Genomic DNA, 7233 nt, shown 5'->3' with positions numbered 1-7233 from the left:
ACCAGGGAGGGCGGAAACATCCCCGCCGCTGCCACCATTCAATTGGCTGGCTTCTCTAGGCTCCTGTGCCATTGGTCTTGCGCTGAGGCGGGGACTGGCCCACCTCTCGTGCCGGAGGTGGGCGGGGGCGGGAGCGGGAAGGGGGCTGAAGGGGCTGTTCTGTCTCGGTCTTTCCCCAAGGGGAATAGGGCGGGAGCGGGGCCTACCTACTGGCAGGGACTTCCTGCACTTTCCACACCTGGAAGAGCTGCACACCTAACATTTGAAAAAGGCCAAAACCTCCGTACCCCCATATCCGAGGAGACCACCCCTCTATATCTGCGAGAGGTCTGTGTCCCTGTCATCTGGAGGAAGTCTCTGCGTCCCCACCCCTGGGAGATGTAACCTCCTCATCTTGAAAGCCCTCTATACTCCCTCACGTTCACTCCCATCTGGGTGCGGACTCTGCATCCCCACTCCAGAGGGTCTGTCGTTGGATCCACATTCCCTAAGGGTGTGAACAACTCTGCTAACACAAGCTCTTTGGACACATTTACTGAGTTCTCACTCAATATTGGTCGTGGTTTGTGCTTTGCTCTGCTGTGGGGGAGCCTGAGGGATAGCTCAGGCCTGGCTGGAATAGGACCAGGCATGACTCTACATCCTAGAAGCTCCTGACTCTCTCTGTCCTAGATGCTCTTCTAAGAAGAAGATCAGCTTGGGCAGGAGCCAACAGGTAGGCCTTCCTACCCTACTTCATATGCCAGTGATTCCTACATCTTCTGAACTGGACCCTCTTCTTGCCCCATTTTACATATCTAAATGTATGAGCACGTCCCTGAAGCTATACCATGAAAACTGTGCTCACAAATCTAGCCTTAACTTATCTCTAATTCAAGACTCAGATCCAAGTGCCTACCAGAATTAGGTGGCATTGATTCCTGGTTCTGCCACTTACCTAACTTTGTGGGCAAGTTATTAACCTCTTTTAGCTATAGTTTCCTCATCTGTAAAGTGGTTACAGTAACAGCTACTTTCCAGGGTTGTAATTCACAAATAAACTTACATCATACCAACCATGTCTCAGCAAATGGCAACTGACCCAACCTCAGGGGCCACATGAGTAAGGACCCCTTCCCCCAGTTCACATGAGGTCCCTGTAAATCCAGATGCTATCTTGAAAATGAGAAAGGGGCAGGTAAAATCTGAAAGAATGAGTCATCCAAACCTACTGAGTTACTTAGAGATGGTCTAAAATAAAATTTTGGACCCTACTGAGTTTACCAGAGTGGATTAATTTTAGTTTCCTCACCCCTATTACCCAGCAGGGTGGGGGCATTGTGAGCAAGTTCAAATCAGTTCTAGGAAACATAGAAGACTTATATCATTGCACATCTGAGTATAATGTGAGTGAATCTGTGACCCAGCTGCAGGAGTTCAGATTTTATCCTGGAAACAGTGGGGAAGGAGCCACTGAAGAATTTTGAGCAGAGGAGTAATGTGATCATATCCAGAAATTAGAAGAATGATTTGGGTTGCTGGTTGGAGGGAGGGACTGAACGTGTTTGAAAGTGAAGGCAAGGAGTAATGACAAGGGACTATAATGATGTAGGGGAGCAGGAGTGGAGAGAAAGGAGAGAGCACTGAGGATGTTTGGGAGTTAGAATTAGCAGGACTTAAGAGACCTAGACCTATGGTATATGGGGGTAAGAGGAAGAGAAAATCTGGGATAATTCCCAGGTTGGTGAGTAGGGGTACTGTGATGCCATTTACTGAGATAAGGAAAGCATGAGAAGGGGTGAGTTTCAGCAGCGGGCTGGGTGAGAGGGAAGATGAGTTAAATTTTGGATATGTTGAATTTGATGTACCAGTTGGACACTCAAACTGGGATTTCCAATAGACAGTTGGATGGACAGGTCTGGGATTCAGGAGAGAGGACCAAGCTGAAAATAACATTTTGAGACTTAACAGCAAAGGGTAGTAGTCAAACCAGAAAAGTGGATGAGCTCACCCTAGAAGAGTAAGGCCGGTTTAAGCAAAAAGATATATTTATAATCAGATACTGAAACTTAAAGAGAGGGATGCCTTGGGAACAACTGGAACTAATAGACGCAAAAGTCATTAGGTTCTCTTTCCATCTACCATCTCTATTATTTTCTGCCTGTCTCCTTTATTCCCCGCCACGGCCCCCACCACACCACTGCATCCACCCTCAGCCCTTGCTCTCCCTACCCCCAGACTGGCTTTCAGTGCTCTCCTGGTCCACATGGTAAAAAACTTGACTTCACACAATTCCAAAGCTTAAAATCTTGCTGTCTAGGTATCCAACCAAACACTGGCTTCTTTTTCTTGGTCGCAGTTTGCAAATTCCTCAGGGAAACCTCTTAATATTTAGAGATGGAAGAAATAGAAAATAAAATGGAGTAAAAAGAAAGCACTATACAGTGCTTACTAATTCTGAACATTATCTATATTCATTGAATAACAATGAAAATGATGGGGCCAGGAAACCTCATGGCATCTGTTTGTTGACCTACTTCTTGGCTGTGGAGTTTCCCTGGCAGCCAATCTGGCTGCCCCCAGGTCTTGCCCACAAGGCTAAGATCCCTTATCCAGCGTTCTGAGAGTGCCATTGCAGAGGATTTCTCTGCGGGGCATTGTACTGATTATCACTACACTTCCTGGTGGTGTCTTAGAGATTGTACTGGGATTGAGCAGTCATAGATCTCTGCATTTATGAGTATTGGGTGTGGTTTTATTTTTCCTCCCAGATGATACAGTTCTTTTAAAACTGTAATCATCTGTCTGTCAGTTTCATCTGGGAGAGAATTCCTTTTACTAATAACATATTTCATTGATCCTAAAGCACATTTTTTTCTAGTTTAAACAACTCAAATTGGAATGTCTTATAATTAATGGCATGTAATAGTTTTTTAGCCTCTTTTTTCTTAGTAGTTCATAAAATAACTTGCCTTTTATAAGTGATGGAGCATGAGATTTATTAAATATAATAATTTTATCAGTCAGAGTTCTTTCTCACAAATAATAAAATCCGCCCTGGATAGTTGAAACATAAAAGGGATTTGTTAAAAGATATTATTTAGCTCAGAATTGTTAGAAGGGCTGGGTAAATGGACTTGAGGCTAAGTTTCTAGGAACAACACCCAAACCATACCACACAACCCGATAAAGAAACCACACCACTGCCATTCCAAACACTAAGCACCAAGAGTTCAATTTGACTGTCAACGTTACAAGCTCTATGGCACTTCTGTGGTAGGAACTCAATATTGCAACCACTGGGAAACCACTGCTGTTACCACTACCACGCCCAACAGCTGAACACGTGTGGTACTACCAGCAATAGCAGAAATTTAAGCGTTATGTCCATCCTATATCAGTCAGGATTAGCTAGGCAGCACAGCAGTTACAAACAACCCCTAGATTTTACTCGCTTAAAATAACAAAGATGTATTTCTTCCTCATGCTGTAGTTCCAGCATAAGTGAATGGAGGAAGGGGAGTATTGCTCTCATTGTGGTCACTCAGGGATCTAGGCTGCTGGATACTCCACTATGTTATGAAGCTTCCATCTGCTTGCTATGAACCTTCATAGTTTGCTGTGGCAGAGAGAGTGAGGAAAAACATATACTGGCTTCTGCTTACATTGCATTGATCAAAAATTTCGTGGCCACACCTAACATCAAGGGACAAAGGAAGTGCAATTCTGCTGGCACTCAGAAAGAGAGGAGAACCAAAATATTGGTGAACTTTAGTGATATTTACCTCGCTCATATTCCTCACTTCCAAGTCGAAGTCTCACATGGGGAAAATAGCATGCTTGTAAACAGCTGCAAGGGATGCTGGAAGTTTTAGTTCTGACTTCTGTACCGAGGAGGCTGGATGTAAAAATGATAATTTTTCCATATAGCAAAACTGTTTAAAAGATGAAGGACATTTGTGAATACAACATATTTCCACTACCATAATCAATAATAGAATTTCATAGAACCATGCTCTCTGAATCTCCAGGTTTGCCAAGAAGACACAGGGCCTGCCCAACTCTTGGAGGAGTGATTTCTCTTTTTGAGCACTATGTCTGGAGACTCTTTCAATCCCTCTGACTTGCCTACTGGCTTCACAGGAAATCATGGGCTGGAGTGACAGGGCTGGAAACTTCTCTTCAACCTACCCTAGAACGATGCCTTTGCCTCACCCCCATTCCAGTCATCTCACTTTACAGTGGGAGGCACTATCACATTTGCCTGGCAGTGTAGGGACATCCAAATGGGTGCTCTGCAAACAATTAGGGAACAACAGAGTAAGTATTTAACTTGGATAAGGAAATGTGTTTCCGTTTTGACTTCAGACTGCTAGGAGCCAGATCATTATGTGCCTTGCCGAATTGCAGAAGCTGAACTTATTGGCTGTTCTCTAATATTGATGGCCTGATTAGGAAGCTGAGAGGCCCTAGCAATCAGGATGGAGATAACACTGGAAGAGTCAGAGGAACTGGGAAGCCCTGCTTGTTGTCCCCACTCTGCCTCCTCTCTCTCCCTTTTTTCTCTCCAGACAAGCTCCCTTTACTTCTCCAGTCCATCTGATTTCTGACAATTCTTAACTTAATAGCTTAAACATAGGTAACCAACAAGATGTTGGCTCATCTCTTTCATTTCTAGTTTTGGCTTATCCTCTTCAGTTCCAGTTCCAAGATTCCTAGGGGCTTCCTCTCATCAACTTGGCTTTGATCAGATGTCATTCTCTGCATCAACGATCTGTTTTGAGAGGGGGGTTCATAAAATGGTGACTCCCATGATAGCCATATGAGGGGCATTTCCCACCAGAAGGGAGGATCATCCAAACAAAACATGAATCCATACTAACCTTTATCGTTGCAGGGGAAAGGATAAATCTGTGAGATAAATAAGGAAAGAGCTCTCAGAGATGTAGAAGGAAAACCAGGAGGGAACATAGTTTCAGAGAAGCCAAGAAAGGACAGAGGTTCAAGGAGGAAGGGGTCAGAAATTCAAATTGTCAAAGAGAGGTCCAGAAGTTTATATAAAAGAGACCATTGGACTTAAAAACAAGGAGTTGCTGATTATCTTGGCAAGAAGTGGTTCCAGTGGGCAGTGGAGATGATGGGGTATGTGGTAGTTGCCAGATGTTAGTGGTTTCAAGAATGACTAAGAAGAAGTTGTAATGTAGATGATTCTTTCAAGAGAGTTGACTATAAAAATTAGGAGGAAGGAGAATAGATATGGAAGGATGGGATGTGGAGTCAGAGAAAATTTTTTCATTTCTAAAAATTTCTTATATGTTTCTTAAGTGGGCATGTTTGATTAATGGTGGGAAGGAACCAGGAGAAAGGATATCATTGATAGCTTTTTTATTATTACTGTCCATCTCCCCTAGGCTATGCAGATCCAAGCAGGCAGGGACAGAAGCTAAGGACCTGGCAGAGGTGTGAACCATTTCAGCTTTTTTCCCAGGCTACACTGGAAAGTAGGGCAGAGAGAGGAGGTGCCCAGCCCTAGCATTGAGTGACCCATGGCCCTGGGATTGTAGCATGATCGTAGCTAGACAGAAAGGCCTTGTATGGAAAACAAAGGGTCCCAAGGCTGGAGCCAGTCTTCAGCAGGTGAGGGCAGGGTAGACACAAAGCACTTCTGGCACAAGCAAACTTGCCGTGTGCTCTGATTTCCCCATCTCAAAACTATGCCTGTCGCTGCCCCCACCCAACCCTCCTCATCCCTCATCATCCCTGCCACGCTGTCACCTCCTTTCTCAGCTCCACTTCCTCACCTCCCATCACTCCTCAGCCTCTGCCCCCACCTTCTGCTTTCACTGTGCCTGAAGCTGCTTGCCAAGGTCACTTTCACCTCCTTGTCACATCCAATGAATACTTTTTAGTCTTTATCTTTGTCGACTTCTCGGTAGCATTGAACTGTCGATCTCTTTTTGAAACTATATCTTCCCTTGTTTTCCATGAAGCCATTTTCTCTGGGAATGTTTATTTCTCCTTCTAAAAACAACAACTGCTATTTATTAAGTGTTTAGACTATGTCAGAGCTTTACATCTTCATAGATATTCCTCACCTACACGTAAGACAATTCCATGGAACAGATAAAGGAATCAGAGCTCAAGGTAATCAAGGCATTTTTCTAAGGCCCACAGCAGCCATGATAGCTTCTGGATTAAAACCCAAATTTGCTGCTTCTCCCTTAATTGCAGAGTGCTGTCTGTCTCCTTTGTCTCTCTGGCCCCTCCTCGGCTTCTTTGGTGGCTGTGCTCTCTGCACCCACCTTCTTCCCTCATCTCCTTGAGTGATCTCCGCCTGTGCATTGTGGCCGCAGTGCCCATTTTTGTGCTGACAATGCTTTAGCACCAACCCAGACCTCACTCCCAAGTCCCAGACTGGTATTTGTTGCTGTTGGTGCTGCTGCTGCTATGGTCATTCAAAGAGCTCCGATTTATGAAGTGTTTACAACATGGCAGGCAGGGTGCTAATTTCTTTATATACATCATTTCATTAAATCCTTATAGTGACCCTATGAGGTTGGTACTGTCTTCCCATTTTCCACTTAAGGAACTGAACCTTAGATTAATCAATTTGTCTAAGGTCAGCAGGAGCCCAGGTTTATCTGACCTCAGAATCCATTCTTTTAACTACTGACCAGATGCCTTCTACCAAGAGGCCCCACAAGCCTTACACTTGACATGTCAACCTCTGAAATCATCTGCCCTTTATTTGCTGTGTGACTGGTCGGCAAGTGATTGAATGTATGAGCCATGGTTATTATCAACTTCTGCAAAACCTGTCCTCCTCCTGTACTAACTAGTTCAATAAACAGTCCTACCATCTCCCAGTTAACAGAGTTTGTACAAGACTCCTTCTGCTCCCTTCCCTCCCCACCCCATGTTCATCAAGACCTGGTGGCTACATGCTCTAAAATGCACCGTTCTCACTGTCCAGGCCCTGGTCCTTCTCCTATCTGCTATCGGGCTTTCCATGTCATTCATTCAAATCACCTCACTCAGGCCTGCTTGTGCTCTCAGCCACCAAGAGTTCCACATTCTCTTCCTTACCCTCCTTTGCATGGGCCCCCTTGAACAGTCTTTCTCAAACACAAATCTGAACACATATCTCCAGCTCTCAGGGCCCTCTGACTCTCAGCAGAAGTCCATGAACCTCTCAGCCTGGCTCTCAGAGCCCAGACTACCTGGCCCTACCTCCTCTGCAGCCTCAGCTCCCAT

This window comes from Pteropus alecto, unplaced genomic scaffold (genome assembly GCF_000325575.1).
Source record: "Pteropus alecto unplaced genomic scaffold, ASM32557v1 scaffold206, whole genome shotgun sequence".
Classification (NCBI taxonomy): Eukaryota; Metazoa; Chordata; class Mammalia; order Chiroptera; family Pteropodidae; genus Pteropus; species Pteropus alecto.
The sequence above is the reverse complement of the archived record's forward strand: the minus strand, read 5'-3'. Positions refer to the sequence as shown.